This window comes from Podarcis muralis, chromosome 7 (assembly GCF_964188315.1).
Source record: "Podarcis muralis chromosome 7, rPodMur119.hap1.1, whole genome shotgun sequence".
Lineage (NCBI taxonomy): Eukaryota > Metazoa > Chordata > Lepidosauria > Squamata > Lacertidae > Podarcis > Podarcis muralis.
The window spans coordinates 25,732,855-25,758,810 of record NC_135661.1 but is presented as its reverse complement, the minus strand read 5'-3'; the positions used below and the strand labels follow the sequence as shown (position 1 = coordinate 25,758,810).

General features: G+C 49.2%; 1 protein-coding gene across 2 annotated transcripts in view; it reads right to left on the bottom strand.

The window, feature by feature from the left end:
• The window catches only part of SEMA4C (semaphorin 4C), a 63,940-nt gene that overhangs the window by 15,670 nt on the left and 22,314 nt on the right, over positions 1–25,956 (bottom strand). The gene's annotated exons all lie outside the window — the stretch shown is intronic.

The following is a 25,956-nucleotide window of genomic DNA, read 5'->3' as shown; positions in this document are numbered from 1 at the left end:
TAAGGCTTTATAGGTCAAAACCAGCACTTTGAATTGGGCCAGGAAACTAATCGGTGGCCAGGATTGGTGTAACGTGCTCAGACCATCTTGCTCCAGTGAGCAACCTGACCAGTGAATTCTGCACCAGTTTCCGAGCTGTCTTCAGAGGCAGCCCTACGTATAACACATTGCAGTAATCTAACCTTGAGGTTATCAGAGCAGTGACAACAGTAGTTAGACTAACCTTGACCAGACAGGGGCATAGCTGGGCCACCAGCCGAAGCTCATGGAAGGCACTCCGGGCTACTGAGGCCACCTGAGCCTCAAGCTTACAGCAATGAATCCAGCAGAACCCCCAAGCTATGAACCTGCTCCTTCAGAGAAAGTGTAACCCCATTAAGAGCAGGCGATCTCCTAGCCATCCGGTCTAGGGAACCCCCCACTAACAGTGCCTCCATCTTATCTGGATTGAGCTTCACTTTGTTGGCTCTCATCCAGTCCATGACTGAGGCAAAACACTGGTACAGCACTTCCACTGCCTCACCTGCAGATGCAAAGGAGAAATGGAGCTGGGTGTCATCAGCATTCTGCTGACAATGTACTCCAAACATCCGGATAACCCCACTATGTTAAACAACATGGGGAATCTGTGCCCCCCCCCCCCCGCAAGGTTGCTGAGACTCCAACTCCTGTTACAGCGATGGAGCTAGCAGTCCTGCATCTGGAGGGCCACAGATTCACCATCTCTGTGAAGTTTAAGAGGCTTCTTGGTGAACAGGGAGCTTCTTTTGTCTGCCAAAAACTTTCATCCAAGTCGTTTAATGTCCCATCTGGCATTTGAATATTTTCGTTATTCCTACCCGTTCCAGCTGCTGCAAGTGATTGATTTTAATTGCCATTCTATTTAATGTAGTTCTTTTTACGATTTATGTTCACTGCTGGAATTCCGGTTACAAACTTCTAAGTGGGGATACACATTTCAAAGAAATAAATAGCAATTTTCGTGTTATTTTTGAAGCTAGCAGGTGCAAACACTGTTTCGCTGTGGGGGTGGCACTTGCGCACGAACATCACCGGCCCATCGCAAGAAGGGCAGAGATGATATCACTTCCAGGCACATCATTAATCATTCCCCTGCGTGGCTGGGCCATTTTGAGCAGCAAAATCTTCTCTCTCCCCCTCCCTTTGCCAATCTGGTGCCCTCCAGATATTTTGGGTGACAACGCCAATCAGCCCCAGCAACACAGAGGATAGGTGTTGTAGTCCAAAACATTTGGAGAACATTAGGTTGGTAAAAGCTGTCCTAGAGGCTGTGCACTCATATGCACTAGTATCCCAGAGTATAACAAAGGAGCAGTCCTGACCCCTTCTACTGTTTGAGTTCAGGGGATACCACTGTGCAGGGCAAGAACAGTCATCTAACCATCTGCAGTGCAGTAACCACAGAAGCTACCATGGGTTTGCGAGGACCCAAGGATTGCCCACTTTCCCTTTAGGGTGTCTGCAAGGGCCATCCAGCATCTCCTTTAATCTGAGGAATCATTTCACTGCAATTCTCCAAAGGAGACCTAAGCAAAACATTAATAATGTAAGGTAAGCCTGCTGGATCAGGCCAATGGCCCCTCAAGTCCAGCATCCTGTTCTCAGGGTGGCCAACAAGATGCCTGTGAGAAGCCTGCAAGCTGAACAGGAGTGCAGAAGCACTCTGCCCACACTCTGAGCTTAGCAGGGGCAGCAGCCTCTAACATACATGTGTGTGTGTGTGTGTGTGTGTGTGTGTGCGTGAGTGAGTGAGTGAGAGATTTATATATATGGATGCACACACACACGCACGCATGCGCACACACACACAGTTTTAACTGTTTTTATATAAGTAACTGTTTTTGTAGAATTACTTTGAAATACATGAATGAAATAAATCACCACCACCTGATCCCTGGGCGAAGAGCTGGCACATGAGTGGTAAAGGCAAACCATGATTTGCAAGCCAGGAGCCAGTCTGAGGAAACAATAACACCCTCTGCCTCTCCTCCCTCCCTTTCTCAATGTTAAGCGTGGTTCATTTGAAACAGCACCCCACAAACCTCGCAATTAGAAAACCACGCTTTCATATGCTGCTGCTGCTTCCGTAAGTCAAGCAACAGGCTACGGATGTCTCCGATTCAAAGGAATTAAAAACACTCTGCAGGACAAGGCAGAATTGCTTAAGGGGGCGGAAGAACCCCTCTGACTTGGCTGCAATGCATGACACAGACTCCAGGGAGCACCGGTTAACCCTTTCCCTTGATTTCTAAGCCTTGAGTGATGACCAGGTCAAAAGTCTTTAAGTCATCAGAGTGGGAAAAGCAAAAATCTGCATTTGGGGATTAAGGTCTCAGCGCATTCTGTTACCCAGATGCAGGGCACTCATCCCACAAAAGACGGGAAGACCAGGAACAGAGGCTCCTGGGAAAGATAGCAGCACAATGGTGGCCCATGAACAAACTGGCATCGCTCTTTGAGAGCGTAATCCTGCAAGCCTCAGTCACCAGCATGGCCGGGGACATCGCTGAGCTCCACTATACTAGCACAGGGAAGGTTAATCCTACAAAATCGCTTCCATTCCCCTGCTCAGTGATTAGCAAATTAGTCTCTCTATAAGCCACCGGAAGCTACAGCGCCAGAGCTGGGGACTAAAAACAGCTGTTTTCATGGCAAAGCAGAATGAAGCAGCGCCTATTAGATCACTTCTACCAGGAGGCTGGGTGATATCATTGCCCCCTGTGATAAGCCAGATGGGCAAAAGAAAGAGGGACAAGCGTGCTTGCGGTGGAATACTGATGTGGACACACACAAACACACTGACAGGCTTGACAGATCTGGCAAGCAGCCCCAGGCACAGGCAGGCAGCACAAGCTGCAGAGCAGTGTATGCCGCCTGGAGGCCCCAGGTTGGGGAAGGCTGGTGTTATTCCCAATTGCTCCCAGAAGACACAGCAACGGCTACCAGCTTGGGTGGCTCCAAAAGGAGAATGGAAGATGGAACTGTCAGTGGCTCATGGCTCTGATGGCTGCTGCTCCATCTCTGAATGAATGGGATGCCTCTGAATATCTGTGGCTGGGAATCTCAGGTGGGAAGAGGGCAGCTGCACTCAGGTCCTGCTTGTGGCATCCCCACTGGTACTTCTGTCTGGCCACTGTGAGAGCAGGATGTTGGACTAGATGGGCCTTGGGCCTGATCCAGAAGCCAGGCTCTTCTTCCTGGCATAGTGCTCAGTCTTGGGAGAGAACAAAGAGGTGGCAGAGTGGGCTGGAGGCAGGACATCTTTCTCTCTTTTTTAAGCTGACGGTGGTACAACAGTGCCATTATAAGGCACAAGCTATTAGGAGAGCTGACCAGAGGCTCTACCTTGTAAAGTTTACAAGGTGACCAAGTTCATAAGATCTAGTTAGTCGGGACAGTGGAGTGGAGTACAAATGACCTGGAAGCAGAGTCTGTCACAGGTCTACTGCACGTCCCCATTGTCCTTGGAGGCAGCTGCAGGAAAAGTAAGTTTGTCAAAAGGGCTCCCAGTGGGTAGATTTGCAGAGGGGCCCAATGACACCCCCACACATGCAAGGAAGCAGCTGGAATCCATGGAAAACACCCCACCTGGAGGAGGCCTCTGCAGCCCCGCTCCTGCCTGCCAGACCTGATCAAAGGACCATTGTCTGGGATATCCAGAGTGTAACCAGAGACAGAGAACCCTTTTCCCAGCCGGCTCAGGCCTTGAGAGCAGTGCTTTGTTCGCCAAAGAGGCAGCCCTCTGTGTGGCGGAGAGCAGATCCCCCAGGGGAGTTTGTAACGCATCAGGAAATGGTTGGCACTCAAGCAGTGCTGGAGGGTGGGGGGAGCCACATGCTGGATCTCCAGGCGTTGCTGGCTGCTTGGGAGTGAGGTGACGGGGCAGGTGGGGAGAGAAGCCCAGCCAAGCGCTGCACCTGCCTGCTCTAGTCCTGCTAAGTGACTTTGGGCAGACACAACAGTGAAGGAAAGCAGACGGAGGAGGGAAGAGGTAGCAACTGCTGTGCCCACTTGTGACTCAAGCCACGCCCACCATATGGGCATGTGGCCTTTGGAGGATCGCCCAAAAGGGAATGTGGCTCTTGGGCAGAAGAAGGCTCCGCACCCCTGCTATATATGTAGTTATGCTGTTTCCACGCTAGCCAGAAAGCTGAAAACCTGTTGCATGCACAAGACCCAGAAATGGTGGGAAATGATGCTGGTGACACTTCCAAGCCACTCAGAAAGTTGAAATTTGGCACATCCAGATGACTGGACAATGAGACATTTCACACCTAGGTGTTAAAATGCAAGATGTGAACTTCAGCCCAGAGAGGACACTGACATTTTACCAGAGAGAAAGCAAAGCCCCCCCCGAGGCAAAGGGGTAGGGGCAGGTGTGCTGTTGCTTCGTCCAGCCTGGGTCTGGGCAAGGCACAGTCATCCAAACAAGCAACCAGGTTGCCTGAAGAAGGTGGGCTCCCCCCTGGCCAGTGGCTGGATCCAAACGGGGCCCTTCCAAACCACCCCAGGAAGCCTGCCTCTGCAGTAGCAACTCCTGTCGCTTCTTGGCTCAGCTCCCTCAGCAATCTTTCTGTACAGCGCTCGGCGGCCCCCCTCCCCATTTCCTGGCGCTTCCAAATCCAGCATCTGCAATTTGCCCAGCACCCAAAGACGCTGCAGAGGTCAGGCATCTGGGAGCGATTAGGCCTTGGAGCTGCCACAACACGCCGCCTGATCAAAAGCCCCAAACGCCTGGCTTCAATCAGCCCCTTTTCCCTCAGCAGGAGAGGCTGGGAAGGAAGCCTTCCCAACTCCCTGGGAAGAGAAAGCCGAGGGGGGACATGGAAGGTTCTGGAAGCCCCCAAATGGAGATTCTCTCATCATGTGTGCACCTCAAGCACACTCACAATTCTTATCATGCCAGCCACACAACCTGCCACTGGGGATCCTGAAGGAAAGCTGCTCCCCAAATGCCAAGTTTGCCCAGCTCAGAAGCTGTTGTGCAGAAAATCTGCCGGCTTCTTCCAGCCCATGTTGCTTTCTCCTCCCCCCACAGCAGCGTTCAGTGACTGAATGCGCTGAGCTGTGTCAGGCTGCAGGCGCAGGGCCAAGGAGGAAGCTGCAATGGTGCCATCCTGACTGGCCCACTGCCCTCAAAAGCCCCAGAGCAAGGCAGTATCTGGCTTTTTCATCTAAAGCATGCTTAATTATGCCACCCTAAAAAGAAAAAGAAAAACCCACAGCGTCATTTAACATTTATTTTGAAAACCGTCAGATTGGTTGCACGATCTCTGACAACACCCATTTTGTGTCCTGCCCTTGGTCGCGCCCACAGCAATTGTTCCTGTTGCCCTGCCCTCGTAAGACACTGCAGGCTTTCTCCGGCTCTGGATTAGCAAGTAAGAAGCCAGCGTGTCGGAGCCAATGGGGGTCATAGTCATTTGGAGGGCGCCAGGTTGGGGGAGGCTGGCATGTGCTGTCGTTGTGCAGCCAGCGCTGCCTTTCTTTGCTTGGGGCTGCTTGCCAGAGCTACAAATGCTGTTATATATTTCAAATGCAGATCCAGATCCAGATCAGCATTCTGCTCCAAACACTTCCTTTCTTTTGGATCTCCAGCTTATCACAGGGGGGTGTTGAGCTCCAAATGAAATCATCCAGCATCCTAGCGGAAGTGATCTAATAAGGCCCCTTCATCATTCCTTGCCACAAAACCAGCAGTTTCCAGCCCCCAACTCTGACTGTAAAGAGACTAATTTGCTGGTTGTTTGGGAAAACTGCACTAAGGCCTTCATCTATGGACAGGGACCACCTTACACAAGAGAAGGGGGCTGGCAGCTATGCAAGCCAAGAACTGCAACCTCAGGCAGGCTTGAGCTGAGCCAGGCTTAGCCCAGAACCCTCCATGCCTCTCTGTGCAGTCCTGGGGACTCTGCACAGCCCCCGTTGCCCCTTCACTTCGTCTTCACGTTTTTGCCTGACTGGAAAGTGCCTTAGCACTCTTGATACGGCTTCTGTGGGTGAATGGTAGAGGGCTGCGTGTGTTCAGGTAGAAACCAGCCTACTCCACCCACTTTTGCCTCTGGCCCCACCGACCACCGCTGTGTGGCCCCTGAAAAGCTGCCCAGAAAGGAATGCGGCCCTTGGTTGGGCTGAAAGAAGTTCCCCTTCCCTGGAAGAGGAAGCATATCTGAGCATATGCAGAATGCCCTTGCCTTACCACTGAGCATACAAGGTAATGGGCAAGTCTCCCCACAAAGAGGGTTATGTTCCTGGATGTTTCCCATCTTAGAAACAAGAAATATTACTCTCAAAACGAATAGGGAAGACAAGGCAGGGAGAATGTGTGTGGCTCGTTGCCACCTCTTCTCTGTTTCTGTCAGGGCAGGTGCCCTTGGCAGCCTCTGGTCATCCATCGGCCCAGAACTGGGCCATCAACGTACCATAGAATCATAGAATCATAGAGTTGGAATAGACCACAAGGGCCATCGAGTCAAGCAGGAAACACCATCAGAGCACTCCTGACATATGGTTGTCAAGCCTCTGCTTAAAGACCTCCAAAGAAGGAGACTCCACCACACTCCTTGGCAGCAAATTCCACTGTCAAACAGCTCTTACTGTCAGGAAGTTCTTCCTAATGTTTAGGTGGAATCTTCTTTCTTGTAGTTTGGATCCATTGCTCCGTGTCCGCTTCTCTGGAGCAGCAGAAAACAACCTTTCTCCCTCCTCTATATGACATCCTTTTATATATTTGAACATGGCTATCATATCACCCCTTAACCTCCTCTTCTCCAGGCTAAACATGCCTAGCTCCCTTAGCCGTTCCTCATAAGGCATCGTTTCCAGGCCTTTGACCATTTTGGTTGCCCTCCTCTGGACACGTTCCAGTTTGTCAGTGTCCTTCTTGAACTGTGGTGTCCAGAACTGGACACAGTACTCCAGGTGAGGTCTGACCAGAGCAGAATTGTTGTTGTTGTTTAGTCGTTTAGTCGTGTCCGACTCTTCGTGACTCCATGGACCAGAGCACGCCAGGCACTCCTGTCTTCCACCGCCTCCCGCAGTTTGGTCAGGCTCATGTTTGTAGCTTCGAGAACACTATCCAGCCATCTCATCCTCTGTCGTCCCCTTCTCCTTGTGCCCTTCATCTTTCCCAACATCAGGGTCTTTTCCAGGGAGTCTTCTCTTCTCATGAGGTGGCCAAAGTATTGGAGCCTCAACTTCACGATCTGTCCTTCCAGTGAGCACTCAGGTCTGATTTCCTTAAGAATGGATGCGTTTGATCTTCTTGCAGTCCATGGGACTCTCAAGAGTCTCCTCCAGCACCATAATTCAAAAGCATCAATTCTTCGGCGATCAGCCTTCTTTATGGTCCAGCTCTCACTTCCATACATCACTACTGGGAAAACCATGGCTTTAACTATACGGACCTTTGTTGGTAAGGTGATGTCTCTACTTTTTAAGATGTTGTCTAGATTTGCCATCGCCTTTCTCCCAAGGAGCAGGCGTCTTTTAATTTCGTGACTGCTGTCACCATCTGCAGTGATCATGGAGCCCAAGAAAATAAAATCTCTCACTGCCTCCATTTCTTCCCCTTCTATTTGCCAGGAGGTGATGGGACCAGTGGCCAGAATACAGTGGCACTATTACTTCCCTTGATCTAGATGCTATACTCCTATTGATGCAGCCCAGAATTGCATTGGCTTTTTTAGCTGCCGCGTCACACTGTTGGCTCATGTCAAGTTTGTGGCCAACCAAGACTCCTAGATCCTTTTCACATGTACTGCTCTCAAGCCAGGTGTCACCCATCTTGTATTTGTGCCTCTCATTTTTTTTGCCCAAGTGCAATACTTTACATTTCTCCCTGTTAAAGTTCATCTTGTTTGTTTTGGCCCAGTTCTCTAATCTGTCAAGGTCGTTTTGAAGTGTGATCCTGTCCTCTGGGGTGTTAGCCACCCCTCCCAGTTTGGTGTCATCTGCAAATTTGATCAGGATGCCCTTGAGTCCATCATCCAAGTCGTTGATAAAGATGTTGAATAAGACCGGGCCCAAGACAGAACCCTGTGGCACCCCACTAGTCACTCCTCTCCAGGATGAAGAGGAACCATTGATGAGTGTATTTACGGACATTTTTAACCTATCCCTGTTGCAGGGTTCTGTCCCTACCTGCCTGAAGACATCGATTATAGTGCCAGTCCCCAAGCAGTCAGTGGTGGTATCTCTCAATGACTATAGACCAATAGCCCTAACATCTGTTGTTATGAAATGTTTTGAGAGATTGGTGCTAGATCATATTAAGGCTGGTCTTCCATCCACTCTAGACCCGTTCCAGTTTGCATACAGAAGAAACAGATCTACTGATGATGCTATTTCCATCGCTGTCCATACTGTACTGAGTCATCTAGAACGACAGGGAACCTATGCAAGGCTGTTGTTTGTGGACTACAGTTCTGCCTTCAATACAATTCTGCCAGACAGGTTATTTCTTAAAATGACCAATTTGGGTATACATCAGAAGATCTGTCTGTGGGTAAGGAATTTCCTGACTGATAGGCCGCAGACAGTGAGAATGGGACCTTACTATTCTTCTACTCTAGTATTAAGCACAGGAGCCCCTCAGGGATGTGTGCTAAGCCCCTTTCTCTATTCCCTGTACACATTTGATTGCACCCCACTGTATAAGTCCAACACAATCATCAAATTTGCGGATGATACAACAGTGGTGGGGCTCATTAGTGAGAACGATGAGACTGCTTATAGGAAAGAAGTACAGGGGTTAATTCAATGGTGTAAAGAAAACAATCTTATGCTTAACACCAAAAAAACCAAAGAACTCATAATTGACTTTAGGAGAAAGAAAAGTGTATTTTTACCATTGCACATAAATGGCGAGGAGGTGGAGAGGGTTGGTAGTTTTAAATACCTGGGCATTTATATCTCTGAGGACCTCTCATGGACTGCAAATATTAATATGGTTGTGAGGAAGGTGCAGGGGAGGTTGTATTTCCTGAGAATGCTCAGGGGACTGAATCTATCTCAGCACCTACTTCTGTCCTATTATCACAGTACCATCGAGAGTGTCTTAACCTATAGTATATTATCGTGGTATGGGAGCAGCTCTGAAACGGATAAAAAAGCTTTACAGAGAATAATTAAAATTGCCCAGAATGTTATTGGGCTCCAACTACCAACCCTGGATGAGATCTTCACGTCTCGCACTTTGAAGAAGTCACACAATATCCTGAGAGATCCCACCCATCCTGCTCACAACTTCTTTGAACTGTTGCCTTCGGGCAGAAGATATAGGACAATGAAAACACGAACCACACGCCTTCTGAATAGTTTCTATCCAAGAGCTCTGATTGCACTAAATAATGATCTCAGGGCCAGCTGCAAGGAATAGCAAGCAGGGAGTAGGAAGGAATGAGATAGGTTTTAGGTTATGTTATGCCTTTAATAGGTTATGTTATATTCTGGATTATGTTACGTTTTTATAGATTATGTCTGAATAGGATGAGAGTGATGGAGATACGTGCAAATGTGTATGTGAACCCGGTCTTTGGGTGGGTGTTTGATTTTCGTTGTTGTGTATACTGTGTATATACGGACAATGACAATAAATTTATCTATCTATCTATCTATCTATCTATGAGCACCCTTTGGGTTTGGTCAGTCAGCCAGTTACAAATCCACTGAGTGATAGCATAGTCAAGACCGCATTTTACCAGCTTCTTTACAAGAATATCATGGGGCAAATTTATTCAGCACAAGGGCCAGAAAAGGCAGGCCTGAATTTGCTTTCCTGGGCCTTGGCTCCGGCTCCTGCTCCACTCAGATTCAATTACAAGAAGACTTCAGAAAAATATCCGAACAAGATAGACAGGCGCTGCCAAAATATACACTGACAGATCCTCGGTGTGTCTAGCCAGGGAATGGAGCTATCATTAAGGCTGGCAGGTGCTGGGGGGGGGGGGGGACCAAGTCCAAATACCTGGTGGAGCAGATGGCTTGAATAGCGTGCTGGTACCGCACAGGATTTGGTACCATTTGTCATATTTCCAGTGCTGCAGAGCAGTAATGCTCTGTGCCTTCCTTCTGCGTTGCTTTCACAGCTGATCACCAATACTGAGTGTGCAGGTCTCTCATGCGAGGTGTTTAAAGCCCTCCGCATTATCCGGCTTGTTCTAATGCAGGGGCCAGGAGCCTGTTGCCCATGGAGGACCTGCAAGCCAGCAAGAGTTGAAGCAAGCCGGGGGGGGGGGGGCCTTCTCTGGCTCTCTCTTTCTGACACCCCCTTGTTCTCTCATTCTAACATCCTCCTCTCCTGATTCTTTCTCTTTTCCCATCCCCTCCATCTCTCCCTTTCACACCCCCTTTCGCTCGCTCTCTTTCTGCTGTCTTCTTTCTCCCACAGACAACCTCTTCTCCCCTCCATCCCTGGATCACTTTTACCCAAAGACTGAAATGATCACTTGCATAGGACCCCCCCCCCATCCACTTTGGCTTTCCACTGTTCATTCCCCCTGCTTCCCTTCTCCTCTCCCTCAGAATGAAATTAGGCTGAGAACTGCTAGTGCCCACCTCTGCTGCAATCTGTACAACATTTTTGTAAAGTAGGACAATAGCCTCATTGACAAGCTGAGGGCTGAGTTGCAATTGCCTAAAGCTACTTGGACTGATTCTTACATTACCTAAAAATATCTGCTTCCGAGTGGTTCCTCCCTAGATTGCTCAGATAACACTGCAGAACCGTCTGCACATGTTCAAGAGGAAAATGTTCTTCTTGCATCGCACAAACTTTCTGCTAAATGTTCCTTTTTTCTTCCAATGACTGATAACTACACTGAACCTCCAGGCGCAGGGGCAGTATACCACACAATAGCAAAGGCTGTGAGCAAATCACAGAGGAGAGCAGTTGCCTATACGCATGTTCTGCTTGCAAGCTTCCTGGAAGTATCAGTTGGCCATTGTTAGAAGCCAGCCTGCTGGACCAGATGGACTTTTGGCCTGACTGAGCAAGATGCTGGAACCTGGGAGGTCGTGCAGGACGGTCCCATTGCAGGGAGCTGGACTAGATGACCCTTGGGTCCCTTCCAGCTCCAAAATCCTATGATTCTATGGCTCTGGCACATGCTCTAGGGCGCACAGCAAGGTGTGCTGGTCAACGGCTACTGGGCTGTACCACCGTGAAATGAATACGCCCTAACACACACCCAGGGCTCCTCCATGCCTATGCATTCCAGGGGAAGGCCGACAACAGAGGACAGGCTGTCTCTTGGGGAAGATTTCATCTGCCATTGCCATCTGCAACCCCCAGATAAGCTATTGGGGATCCCCAAGACTCCCCAGAAGGCAATTTAAAGGCTGCTGGCCTACAAGCGCATTCCACAGTTTCCTCTCTGCTAGGAGGAATAGTCCTGTGAGGCAATCTCAGGGGCTGTTGCTAAGAATCAGGCCCAACAACTGCAGGCTTCCCAAAAGAGAGAGGAAGGGGCCACTTGCGGCCAGAGGACTGATTCCAAAGCCCAGTGTGAGCAATCAGTTCAGACCTCTGGAGAAAGCAAGCCATCCCTCCTCGGGCAGCCTGCTAGGGGGGCAGGAGGAGAGGAAGGGGGCAGAGGATGGGTGGCAAAATGAGAGGGAGGGAGGGGCAAAGAGAGAGAGCGGGGGGGGAGAGGGAGAATGGGGTGGCACACAGAGGAGGGAAGAGAGAAAGAGTTATTGGTGCCAGAATGAGAGAAAGGGGTGGCAGAGAGAGAGAGACGGAGGAAAGGGGGTGGCCGCACCAACTGCTGGCATGCAGCCCCCAACAGATTACTCACATGGAAATGCAGCAAGGAAAAAAAGCAGCCACCACCCACTGACCCACATGGCATCAACTCAGCAAAGCTGTCCTGCCAACTCGGGCATTTCAAGCACTGAGCAAGGCCTTTGCAGCAGAGCTGGCAGGATGGGTCTCATTCAGCCAAGCACCCCAGCCAGGCAATTACGGAGCCCGGCCCTGCAATCAGTGGCTTTGCCGTGAATCAGCAGAATGTGCTGACACGCACCGCTGGAGGGAGAGGGATTAGAGCGGCGTGCCTCCATTTGGAGCCAGGCTGGGTGCCCAGCTCTGCCTTCTGGGTGCCCAGCAGCAAAAGGGGGAGTGGAAGAGGAGGAGGCAGGCAGGCGGCTGTGTGTCATCTGTGCACGAGATGGGTGGGAGGTCCGTGGCCCCTCCTTGTACACTTTCACCCCACCTACTCCCATTATAAATGGCTCTAACCTCTCCCTCTGTGTTTGGGGAGACTCCTATTCTCTAAACCAGAGCAGGGAGGGCGCCTGGGGCTGCCACGCCTGTGTTGTCCCTGCCCTGAAAGAACCCTGTGCAGCCCAAAGTTTGGACTGGTTCATCACCCCAAAGAGCCACTGCCAGTCAGTGAAGAGACAATACGAACTGTCTGACTCACCCAGGCCCTGTCTGCACCATACAGTTAAAGCACTATGATATCACTTTAAAGAGTCCTGGCCTCCCTCAAAGAATCCTGGGAACTGTAGTTTGTTAAGGGTACTGAGACTTCTATTCCTCTCACAGGTTACAATTCCAGGGGGTTCCTTGGGAAGAGGGATTGACTGTTAAACCGCTCTGGGAGCTGTAGCCCTGTGAGGGGAACAGGAGGCCTCCTAAATAATGCTCAGTGCAGTCTCTCCACCCTTGGCTGGTGGGCCACGTGGCTGCTGTCCCAATGCCAAACAGTGGAAAAGCAGTGGAAAGGAATGCGTGACTCAAGGAATATGGGGAGACTCAGGCGAGAGCCGGCTGTGAGGTTCACGTGGACTAGAAACTTGTTCCTTAATGTAAACGAAACCTGGGATTCTCCAAAATAGACCAGATTCTTTGGAGAGAAGAGAAATGCAGCAGTTCACAGCATGGCTGCAGTCACAGAGTAAGTCATTCACCGTATAAAACAAAAACCTCACAAGCTACCTCTTACGTTTGGACCTAAAATAGACCGGGTTGCCACAAGGGGATAAAGACCATTGCCAGGCGCCGGCCCAAGCCTCCCCCCGCATCCCTATGGCAAAGGATGACATAAGGGAAGGCAGCATTGCTAGCAGGAAGAAGAGGTCCCCAAGGACTCTGTCTGAGCTGCAAACAGAGCATGAGATCATTATCAGGTGTTTGCAGCAACCGCTGGCAATTGTCTCAGGAGAGCCCAGCAGGTGAGACCACGCACTCTCCAGGTGCCCACAGCTCCCTCTCTTAGAGCCAATCCTAGGGCAAACCTCCAGCCCAAAGGTGCCAAAGAAAGAGAGGCAGAGATGCTGGCGTGTTGCCTGACAAGCTGGCAAATCTCAGGAAAACCGTGTTCTGCAGGTTCATCTAGAAGAGGAGGGTGCTCTCCACTTATTGCATCTAATAAAAAGCAAGATTTATTTGACAGGAGGCGAACGCTGTCTGGCAGAACTGATCAGATTGTTCCAAACCTCCACACTACTCATGCCAGTTAAGCTCTCTGCCCCAACTTGTGAGGCCATGGCAGCAGGTAGGGCACAGGCGCCCGGGCAGCACTCAGGTCTTGATTGAGGGCTCCCCACTGGGGCATCTGGTTGGCCATGGTGGGAAAAGGACTAGAAGGACCTTTGGTCTCATCTGGCATCCAGGCTCTTCTCATGTTCTCAACAGCACTGGGTGTAGAAAAGGCCCGAGCCCCTTCCACCGACTCCCAGAGCCTTCCTCTCTTAGAAACCATGAGATCTAGAAGCTTGCTTGCAACTTTGGGGGTTCAAGTATTCTGGATTGAAGCCAAGGCAAGGCTGTGGCCTCATAAAAAGGAAAGGAAAAGGAAGTGTGGTGGGGGCACAAACACTCTGAGAACAGAGGAGCCCTGGAGGAGCCCACACACCATGGCACCTTCAGTCTCCTCACCTAGTGACTGTTCCGGACCCCCTGCTCCAAGCCTTCTCAATTTACAACATTTAGAGGTTTCTTTTTGTTTTTGCTTGTTTGGTGATGCTGCAGCCTCTGTCTTTTGGGGGGAGTTGATGCTTGCTTTATTTCTCTGTGTTTACGTGTGTGTGTTCTTGGGGGTCATTATAGGTATTTTGCTTGGAAGGTGTTGTGAGTATCACCCCCAATAGGCTGGGGAACCCTGAAGCAGCCTATGGCATGGAGCCTCATCTCTAAGACTCTGCAGTGGGATTCTTTAAAAACATAAGAAGAAACATTTAGTGCTTTCAATTGTTCATTAAAATGGGGAAAAAACCCGGTATTTGTATACTCATACTGTCATACTTGGGATGTGGGTGGCGCTGTGGGTTAAACCACAGAGCCTAGGGCTTGCCGATTGGAAGGTTGGCGGTTCGAATCCCCGTGACGGGGTGAGCTCCCGTTGTTCGGTCCCAGCTCCTGCCAACCTAGCAGTTCGAAAGCACATCAAAGTGCAAGGAGATAAATAGGTACTCCGGCGGGAAGGTAAACGGCATTTCCGTGCGCTGCTCTGGTTTGCCAGAAGCAGCTTAGTCATGCTGGCCACATGACCTGGAAGCTGTACGCTGGCTCCCTCGGCCAATAAAGCAAGATTTGCCCAGAGTCAGGGGTCCCTTTACCTTTACCATCATACTACAGATGGGAGGGGAAAGACTGAAGATTTAAGATGTGAATTTACTTAAGGCCTTGAGTTCATGGGTTATGGTGAACCAGTGACTTTCCCATTTGAACTCTCAGCTAGTCAGATCAGCTGTACAAGCAGAGAGCAAAAATGGTTTAAGTGTATAGATATCACAAATCCGTCTGACAAGAGGAGAGGAAGAATTATTTCCAGCCTTCAGTTGTAGAGATCCATTAGCCAATTCAGCATGCAAATAAGACCTGCCTCAAACCTGGTTCACACGTGCACATTCACCAGTTGATGACCTGCATGTGTGAATGGGACGGTGCAGACATCACATTAAGAAGTTTCAAATCCTTGTCACAGAAGCAGTTGCCACACTCAGCACACAGCATGTAAGAAGCAAATCGAGTGAATAAAATAGAATTATATGCCCTTGTATCTGAAACAGGAGTCATTCTCCGCCACTCAGGCAGGGTGAAACCAAAGCAAAGTAACTTCCATCTTTCGTCTCACAAAAAAGGCACCAAAGCCTTGAGAGAAAATAAGGTCCGGTGGCACAGTCCTAATTCACCAGACAAGGCAATGCTTCAAACAAGAAGGCTCCACTTCCTCTCCCCAGGACCAGGACAGCTTTAATCCTTTGAGAGCCTGATCCTACGACTATTTATTTGGAAGTACAGTAACACTATATTTCACTGGGGAGCTCTTACTCACAAGCAAATGAGTTAGTCCTGATTTAAATAATTTATTTTTATTCTATGAACTTCTAGCTCACTCTTCATTAAATTTAATCCCTGTGGAGCAGAGTACAGTATAATATAACAAACCTAATGCATAAATTATAATAACACCCCCCTCCCCACACTAATATACAGTCATACCTTGGAAGCTGAACGGAATCCGTTCCGGACGTCCGTTCGACTTCCAAAGCGTTCAAAAATCAAAGCATGGCTTCTAATTGGCTGCAGGAAGCTTCTGCAGCGAATTGGAAGCAGCAGAAGCCCCCCAAGGAACGTTCGGAAACCAGAAGAGTCACTTCCGGGTTTTGGTTGTTTGGGAGCCAAAACGTTTGAGAAGTAAAGGTACGACTGTAATCTTCAGACAACAACAAGTCCAGAAGTCCAACAAGGGCAGGCCCATTTCCAATAAGAAGAACCTAGGAGGAGCCCTGCAGAATCCAGTCCAAGGCCCACCATCCTGCTCTCCCATGGCCAACCAGGTGCCTCTTGGGGGGAACCCGCAGGCAGGATCCGAGCACAAGAGCAACCCTCTCCCCTCCTGTATTTTCCAGCAACTGGGATTCAGAAGCATTGCTTTCTCCAACTGCGGAGACACAGCAGAGCCGTCCTGGCCAGGAGCTATCGGTAGCCTTGTCCTCCATGGTGAGAGATGGGCAGTAAGGATGCCCAAACACTCTGCACCCCTTTGAGGCAGCCTGGGCAGAGCCAGAGCGCAAGGAATGAGCAGAGGAAAAACTCCAGGCCAGACTGGATCAGCTGCGAGGACAGATTCTTACTTCAGCACAGAAAGTGGGGAGGCGGCAGCAGCCCCCCCCCCCCCACCTTTGCTACTCACATGCCTTCTTTCTTTTTCAATGGAAACTACCATGGGTCATATCCAATTGTGGTTTTGCACTCACAGGAAGAAGCACCCAGCTTCCACTCCTTCCCCATCCCATTGTTTACTGTTGCAGAGGGTTCACTCTTCGGAGGGTTGGGTGACTGCAGTAGTGAGGGGAGTTGAGACTGCAAAAAATGTGGGTTCAGCCTTCCAGAACTGCTTTCCACTTAAGCGCAGTGGCCACTATAATTACTATACATTTTTATGTAATGCAACAATAAAAGAAGAGATAAATATAAATGTTTATGTTATTTATGTTCTCCAAGGAACTTGAGGTGTCACACATGGCTCTTCCCCTCCTCAGTTAATCCCCACAACTGCCCTGTTAGGTAGGATAGGTTGAGGGGCAGAGAGACGGGCCCAAGGACAACCAGTGATCTACAGGAAAGAATGGAGATTCGAACCCTGGTCTCCCAAGTCCTCGCCTGACACTAACCTCTACACCACCCTGGCTCTCATTGGGAATCGCAATTCACCTCTCACCTCCCCATTTTACATATTATTTCACACACAGGCTTAATCAAAATATTAAATTGTTAAGATCTAACCTGGTAGGGTAGGAATATTCAGGTGCGTGTTGCCGAATGATAGGGCAGAGTCCCCAACGAGGGGGGAAAGTGCAAGCGAGGGGAAATAAAACAGGTCTATGCAAAAACTAGCACAGATGAGGTCAAGCTGAGCTAGAAGCTCTCTCTCCAAAGCGCTAGGGTCAGGGGTGGCCAAACTTTTTTCAGAGAGGGCCGGATTTGATGAGTGAGGTCCAACCAAAGTTGTTGAGCTTTTTTTTAGGATTATAGGGCTTTGGGGGGGATTTTGCTGCAGGAAATAAACTGCCACAGGGGCTGGATTAAATCGACCAGAGGGCCAGATTAGGCCCCCAAAATGGACTTTGTACATGCCTGCACTAGGTGGTTTTTTTTTGATAAGGAAAGGATTATATTATTATTATTATTATTATTATTATTATTATTATTATTATTATTATTATTATTATTTAAAAAGCACCTTCCACTTCTGAAATGAAATACTGTAGACCTGGTCTACCCATCCAGAAGAAAAATGAGTTGGTTGAATCCTGAGGGGCTGGAGGGGGTCATCTTGCAGATATGCAATTAAGTCTGCAAGTGTTCCATGATCCTGGGGCCCAAATCTGCCATAAAGCTCCCACCCCCAGGCTTCCATATGTAGTTCAGATCTGTTGCATCAAGCTAGCCATTATCAAAACATCCCGTTGTTTATTAATCCAATCTGTCTCGATGGTCGGAAGAGACTTCTGATGTTGCACAATAAGCATCTTTGCAGCAGGCGACATAGTTTGGATATTATTATTATTTTATGAAAGTGAGCAGCAGCAACACTATCAACATTGCTTAGTGTTTTAACAAAAAGGCTGCGATTTCTACCATTTCCTGATGGACTGGAGCGCAAAACTGCAGTGAAATAAGACAAGACCACCATGTGTGTTTATAAGCGCAACTTCTCAGGCTTGACCTTTCCAGGTGTTAAATATCAAGATGCCACAGCTTTTCTTTAAGGCTAAGATCCCAGCAATGGTCTTGTCCATATGGCCATTAATGTTTCATATCCACAACTGGGATGGGCAGGCTTGATGACGTGCAGGATCTGCCTACTTTGTTTTTACTGAAAACCCCAAATCCCACCACCTGGAGTCTGGTGCAAAAGACAGGCACTTAGAATTAAATAATTCTGAGCCCAGGGACTTGATTTTGAGCATCAGAACTGGGTGTTCAGAGTCCTTCCACACACAAAATCCACCCCTGGTCACTGCCCTCCAACACCCAGCTCTCACCATTTAAACAGTATAATTTGGGGGAGGGGCCACTTTGTTGCTGCTTATACCATTAGAAATCTTGCCAACCTACCGCAAGCCACCCAGAGATCTGGATCCAGATCTATCTTCTGTATGTTCTTCATACAGAATATATTGCTCTAAAAGTGTGTTCTGTTTTTTAAACCCATATATCTTGATTCCTGGATCAAATCAAGCAAGCTATTGCATGCAACCAAAGGACTGCTCTTAAAAGGCTCTTCTGCTGTGTTTTACTAACCTTCCCAAATGGGTCTTCCTTTCCTAATTTTACTGTGATATGAGAAGTACCTGGGGCAGGCTGCAGTTAAGAACTTCAGAAGAGGCTGTGCCAATCGGGTCAGCATCCTGGTCTCACTGTGGCCAAGCAGGCGCCTCCCTGGGGAGCCACAGGCAGGACTTGAGTGTCACAGCCCTCTGGCATTTTGAGGTACACTGCCTCTCATAGGGCACAGTCATCATGGCTGGTAGCTACTGGCAGCCTTTTCCTCCATTAATGGGTCTAATCTTCTCTTAAAGCCGTCCAAGGAGGTGGCCAGCGCTACTTCTTCTGAGAGCAAATTCCATAGTTTAACTATGTGGTATGTCAAGAAGTATGTTTCTTATGTGGGACCTGAATCTTCTAATGTTCAGCAGCATGCAGTTTGGGGGGGGGGAAGATAAAGGAGCTCTGTATATACTACTCAGTGACACAGATATTATTGCATAACCGTTTCTTTGAAGAAGAGCAATGGCTGAAGATAGGGCAGGGGCATGAATAGAGGAGGAAGGGCTTATGCCCTTGCCTAGGTGTGGCCCACAGTGACCTCTGGAGCCCTTGGCATATCATAGCGAAAGAAAGGAGGGCGGAAACAGAACTACCCCATGGTGTGCCTGCACTCAGTTCTCAATAACACACCTACCAGCTCTCAGTTAATCCTGGTCCAACCCAACAAGGCATATGAAGCTTTATAGTCATTCGCTGGGGGAGGAAATATTTTAGAGGCACCAACAAAACCATGCAGAATGGAAAAGGTCCCGCCCCCCCCACCCGAAAGCATGCTGGGAAAGGAACATACAGATGGCCTGAGGCTAGACACTTAGCATCCTCAGCGCTGTCAGAAAAGTTCCTGTCCAAGCACACAGTCAACTGCTCAGGCGGATGAACCAACACAGCCCAGTCCTGCTTCTGCTATTTATTATCTCAGTACCTTCCAGAACTGGCCCCTCCTAACACCCAAGAATTGTATTTGCCAGCAGTACAGCCCCATCACTTCAGAGGAGAGTCATCAAGCGACTTAGTGCCCCTCCTCCCCCACTGCTCCCCTGCCAAGTCCTTCTCCCTACGCTGTCAGTTCTGGATGACGAGTCCGCAGCAGATCAAGAGCTCACCACCAGCCCACAAGTGCATCGCCTTACACAAGGCCCTATTAATTTCCTCCCAGCTTCCGTTGCTCCAGCCTATGAGCTCACTCAGTATCACCCTTTGGTCGTCTTCCAATCCTCATCTCTGCCAGCGCCTCTTAACTTGGGGTCATCAGTGAATTTTAGAACACCACACATCCCCCCGGTAAGGAAAAGAAGAAGTGGGGAAAACAAAACGGTCTAAAAGCTGATCTGGGAAGCACATGCTCCTTTACTGTTTGAATAGAAAATCATCTTTGGAAAAGATGGTAGGAGGAAGGCAAGTGGTGAGCTGCCCTTTTGCATTCTTCTCCCTGCATTTCCGGGTCCTCTTGCCCCAAAGGAGTTTCTTTAATAGGTTAGTATTATGGTTCTTGTTCATTATTTACTACTATTATTATTGATGATGATGCCTCAACATCTATACTGACAATGCTTTGCAGAGTAAGATAAGCAAACACAAAAGAGAGGCTCCTGAGCAAGATATTGCAGTCTAAATTTCGCCAAGTGGGGCAGAGCAACAGAAAGAGAGCAGCCAGGGGAACAAGGGATGGGTGTGAGCCAATGCAATTGTGCACGTTGGGTTTCATTTCATCTGGAGGCAAGGACATCAAAAGAGTTAAACTAGGCACTCTGAAAATGCCTCTTGCTTGCCCGAATGGAGGGATGTGTCTGTGGGTACAACCGTCTGGCTTCAGCCTGGCTGACACAAAAACCCCAGCACACAAAGCCAGAGTCTCATTCAACCCCTTTTGCCTCCGACTCTCTCTGCTGTTGGCAAGTGGTCCTTGGAAGGTTGCCCACAAAGGAATGTGGACTCAAAAAAAGTACCTTCACCCCAAGTTAAACCCCCCCCCCCCAAAGTGAACTTTGAAGAGCATAAAGTTTGGTTTGCAAACAAGGCATGGCACCGAATATCATCTTAAATGGGGTGTACCCTGAGCTGCTTGCTTCCAACCTTGGTGCAAACACTGATTGACGGGGCCCACAGGGCACTTTCTGACAGCCATTCCCAGCTTCCATCTGCCAGCCAAACAGACTCTGCCGATCCATCAAGCAGGATCAGTGCAGGTCACACAATCCGAATGAATGACAGCACTGCAAAAAAAAACTCCCACAAAAAACCCACAGAGCCAGGCGTGATGGCCCGAAGGCCCATGAGGCTACAACCTTGCTGAAGCTACAGGAGTCAGTACTAGGAGTACAGACTGTCTGGAAACTGTATGGACTCAAGTAGAACCCTTGAATTCTACTGGAGGCGAGGCAGAATTCAATTCATTTATTTACTTAGGTCAGTGGTTTTCAACCCGTGCACCGTGGCCCCCTGGGGTGCCTTGAATGGTGGTCAGGGGTGCCACGGGCAACACTGTCCTCTGTCCCTCTTTCCTTCCCTCCCTCCCTCCTCTGATGCCCTCTCATGTCTCTGCCTCCCAAAGGCTTTCACAGCTGTTTGTTGCAGCAGCCCTGGCTACAAGCTCCCCAGGCAAATGGTGCTTCTAGGGCAGTGTGAGGAGGCACCTCTCTTTGGGGCAGGGGGTGCAGTTCAGGGACCTGGGGCAGCAGCTGCGGCTGCCCAGAGGACTCCCAAGGAGGGGGGAGAAGAGAGGAGGCTGAGGGAACCCTCTACAAGGGAGGGTGTTTAAAAAGGGGTGAGGGGCTGCCGCCTCTGTAACTTGGCTCCTGAGCCCCACTGGGTGCCACAGAAAGAATGTAGTTGGTCAAGGGAGCTGTGGACCTAAAAAGGTTGAAAACCTCTGCCTTAGGTGGTTGACACACCACCCTTTGTGCAAGCCACAGGGACACAACTCTGCAGCAGAGCACCTGCTTTGCATGAAGGTCCCAGCTTCACTCCCCAATGTCCTCAGGTTGGGCTGGTAGAGTCTACCGTCTGAGACTCTGGAGGGCTGTTGCCAGTCAGTGTAGGCAATACTGAGCTAGATGGACCAACGGTCTGACACAGGCAGCTTCCTGTGTTTCCTACACAAGTTGTCCCTCTGCACCCCTGGCAAGGGAAACAGCCACACATGGGGCCCCAGCCACATGGATGGGTTCTTCAGATGCCATCCACAGCCATGTGGGATCATGCCACACAAAAAAGGGTCCCACAGCACTGCAGTTGTGCACAAAGGGGCCTAAGCCGTGAGTGTTTCCGTCTGACCCTCTCTGGAGTGACACCAGTGGCAAAATCAGCTGACTTCTCCAAGTCTGGGTTCTTCTTAAAAATGAGCATCCAACTGGATTTCCAATTCAAGCCGCTTCTGCCTCTTGCTGGCCTAACTCCTCCCTATTTTGCATTTAATTAACAGTGTTGGCTTGCCCCAACTCCCCAGCTTAATTAACAGCTTTCTTGCAAGCCTCAGTCAAACCCACATGCAAAGTTCCACCAGATCACAGCACTCCTTGTGGTTTTTAAGGTTTCCTCCTTGTCAACAGTTGGATCAAGGGACGAGCTTCTTGGAGAAGTCTCCATTCTGAGCCAGGAACAAGGAAGTGGCTTTGGACTCCCAGCGCAGCCTGCCCTGCCCTGTGCTTGCTGCAACCTGGTTATCTCCAGGTGCTGTGGACTAAAAACCCCAGCAGCCCCTGTGTCATATATGGCTGTGCTAGCTGGGGCTGATGGGAGTTGTAGTTTAATGGATCTAGTTCAATGCTGGTCATTGACCCTAATAATAAAGATTTGATTTGATTTACAAGCATCTGGAGAGTTGCTAAGGCTGCCTTGGAAGATTTGGTGCTAACAGAAGTCACCAACAGCAAGGAACTTTGCAGAATAGTTGTGAGCCCCACTAGAAAACCAGCAGCCAAAGAGCCTCTCTGGGGTGCCCTAAAGTGACTTAACATGTCATAGTGCAAGAGATGCAACGGAGACCCTGCCTGTGTGGCTGAATACGAAGGAACTTCCAAATGGCCAGGAATCAGAGCGCCTCCTCGCTTCCTTCCAAAGAAAGGATGGGGTGTAACTCAGAGCACCTGCATCACACGCAGAAGGTCCCAGGTTCAATCCTCAGACTCTCCTGGGAGGGCTCTGGTCTGAAACCCTGGGGAGCTGCTGCCGGTCTGTGCAAGCAATACTGTGCTGGGTCGACCACTCATTTGAAGCTGCATAAGGCATGTTCCTGATGGTTGGGAAAGGGCTGCACAGCCCTGGAGTCCAATCTCACGAGTCAGGAAAAGCCTGAGCAAAAAGATGCATCTTCACAAGATGCCTGGAGCCGCTAACAGACGATGCTTCACGTTTGTCACTAAGAAGGCCCAGGTGTACTTTGGGCTGGCTGGTGTACCCACATGGCAGCTGGAAAATGCAACACACGCAGCCCTTCAGAAGATGCTGGAAATACATAAATAGAGATGCACCAGCAGGTACATACACATACACAGGCAGTGGGTTGAACACAGACATCTGATAGGGAACCTATGCACATCAGCTACAATGCAACCCAACAACTGTATTACATTTGATTTATTTACTCATTACATTTATACAGTACCATTGCATCTTACACGCATTTAACTTGCATGATTTCAATTGTACGTGGTTGAAGGCCACTGGCTGAAATCCCACAAGCTAAATGCAAGCAAGGCGGAGAGCTTCGAAGCTCTTTTTGCACCAGCTTTTCCTTGGGAAGCAAGGTCTGGGATGCTCCCACCAGCTCTCATGGGAATTCAGACAGCCCCCCAAGATCTCATGAGAGCATCTCAGGGCCTCTGGGGCCAGCACTCTCCAAGCAAGGCAGAGGGCTTAAAAGTTCTTCTGTGCTGGGAAAACTCTCTGCCTTGCTTGTGTGGGAGTGGAGGGAAGCTGTGGGCTGCTCACATGGAAGCAGCTCCAAGGGTTTGGGCATATGCAGAATCCTTGGGAGCAAACCCCCACTTGAGATGCAATTGTACTGCATCCCACAGGGCAAGGTTCCAGATCATGCAGGAGCCTCAAGCCTTCAGGAGTGGGACCTGCCCACATAGAAGCACAGCCTTCTGAAACAGACTACAACACACGCCTTGCAAAATGCAGCAGTTGCTTCCGTGTTCCTCTTGCTCTGGGGCAGAGTCCCCCGTCCCCCCACCGGGCAGCACACTGTGCATGCACAACACCCAACAAGCACGCCCCCCCAATCCCTTTGGCGTATGGGCAAGCCCTGTGACGATTAGAGCACAATAACAGCAAGCATTGGCTTGGCAGGCATTTGCCTTCTCCTGGTTCTGGCAAATGGCCCAAAGGACAGAATTCTGGTCAGGCCTGTACAATTCTGGCTGGGTGGAAACTCTAGGCATCTCCTCCTCCCCACATGTGCTGCAAGGGAGGGGCAGGAGCAGCTCTATCTAATGAAAAGGCTGGGTAACCACACCAACCAGCCAGGTGACTCTGCCAGGTCACCCTGATCCACAGCCCTTGCTTTCATCCACCCCATACGGTTCCCATTCAAGGCCCAAACTGCATTCAAGAAAGACAAAACAAAAACAAAAAAACCTTGACTCTTTTGCATTGCAGCTTTAGCATCTGCTCCAGTCACTTTTTCAAACGTATTCCCACCTCAGCCATCAGGACTAGAAGCTCAGTGACTGTTGGCAGGGCGGTGCATAAAGTTCCAGTTTTCAAAACAGTAAAAGCTAGATTAAGTGTTGCTTTTGTATAGCCACTGACACTTCCTCCTGAGTATATTACAATGCTTTATCTCATTTGTTTTTTGCTTTAACTGCTTTGGTAGTAACTTTAATTGTTTTAGTAGTTTCTACTAATAGTTTTACCGTGTTTTTAATTGTCGTAGAGATTTTTTATATATATCAAATGGTATAGAAATGGTCCTTAACAAGTAAACTAAGGCAGAGCCAGGACTCAAATTCAGGCCCAGGTCTGATTCCACCATCTGGGCTGCAACTTCACGAAGCAACCCCTTAGCCAGCCACAGCCTGAAGTTAGAAGGAAATACCACGAGGGTCAAAAGAGGTAAAAGTCCCTTAACCAACAACCCTTGAGAACTTCTGCTGAGTCCCTGCCTGCCTTGGAGCCCAGATCACCCAAAGCCCAAGGCGCTGCCCTGCTTTCTTTGGCTTCACCCTAAAAAGAAGTGGGAGGAGGAGGAGGGGGCTGGGGGCAGCCTCAGGTGGGCAGCTGCCAAGGACAGAGATGTCTTGGTGCCCCATTCAGGGAATGCCCTCTCCAGAGCAGCTCACCTGGGGATCAAATGTGGTATTTTTAGGCCCCTTTTCTCCCTCCAAGGCCCCTTTCCACAGCACCACCCACATTTGCCTGGAGCTTTTCTACAACTCTTTACATCTTAATCTGTGGGCTGCTCACATATTTACAATGGCTTTTCAAAATCATCTTCTCTGTTCCTAATTCTCAGTTACAGGGATAGCACAGAAATAATGGTTTGTTTCCAAAAGAAGTGCAGAGTTAAGCAACCTGCCACCACAAGGATTTCCACTTGCACAATAGAAACACACACACACACCCCGCTCCCCCTGTGCCCCTAAACCCATTCTGGGGTTCCCCCAACCCTCCAAAGCAGACCTGGGGAGGGTGCAGGAGGGGAATCTTTGCACTGGTAGTGCACCGTGTTAGCTGGATGGTGTCCTAAATATATAAAAATCAGCTCCCCGTGAAGAGCTGCCTGGCTGCGCTTGACACCCGCTTTCTGTCTCTGGGTTCCTTTGCTTTGCCTGTTTGCCTTTGAAGTCCTGGCTAGCCCTCAGCCCATCCAAGGCAGTTTGCTGAAGGAAAAGCTCAGAGGAGAAAAGAAGAGAAGAATCCAAGCAGAGCAGATAGCTGGGTGATGCCAGAGGCACCGGTCTCCATCTCCTCTGAAACTAGGCTCACGGCAAGGAAGAGTCAAGACATTTGGCTCAAAGAGTGGCTGGGGGAAGGGAGGGGACCTCCAAGTTATTAGCCCACATGTCATTAACACTGCCAGCCCACCCTTCTATTGGAGAAAGAGGTGCATTTCTAGTTCACAAAGGGTTTCAGACATGAAAAAGTCTTATCTGGAGTCTTCCAAAGAGTGGGTAAGACATTAGGCCAGAGTAATAGATCTGTAAAGTTAAAATGTGCTATAGAGAAAACTACTGGACACTTTTGCATTGTAGCTTTAGCATCTGTTACAGTCACTTGTTCAGTCTGGTCACCATTACAACCTTGTTTTAAAATATTACTGTTTATAATAATTATAATAATAATTTATTATTTATACCCTGTCCACCTGACTGAGTTTCCCAACCCACTCTGGGCGGCTCCAACAGAATATTAATAATAATAAAGCAATAAAACATCAAACATTTAAAACTTCCCTAAACCTTCAGATGTCCTCTAAGAATCAGATACAGTGGTACCTCAGGTTACAGACGCTTCAGGTTACAGACGCTTCAGGTTACAGACGCTTCAGGTTACAGACTCCACTAACCCAGAAATATTACCTCGGGTTAAGAACTTTGCTTTAGGATGAGAACAGAAATTGTGTGGCGGCAGCAGCAGGAGGTCCCATTAGCTAAAGTGGTACCTCAGGTTAAGAACAGTTTCAGGTTAAGAACGGAACTCCAGAA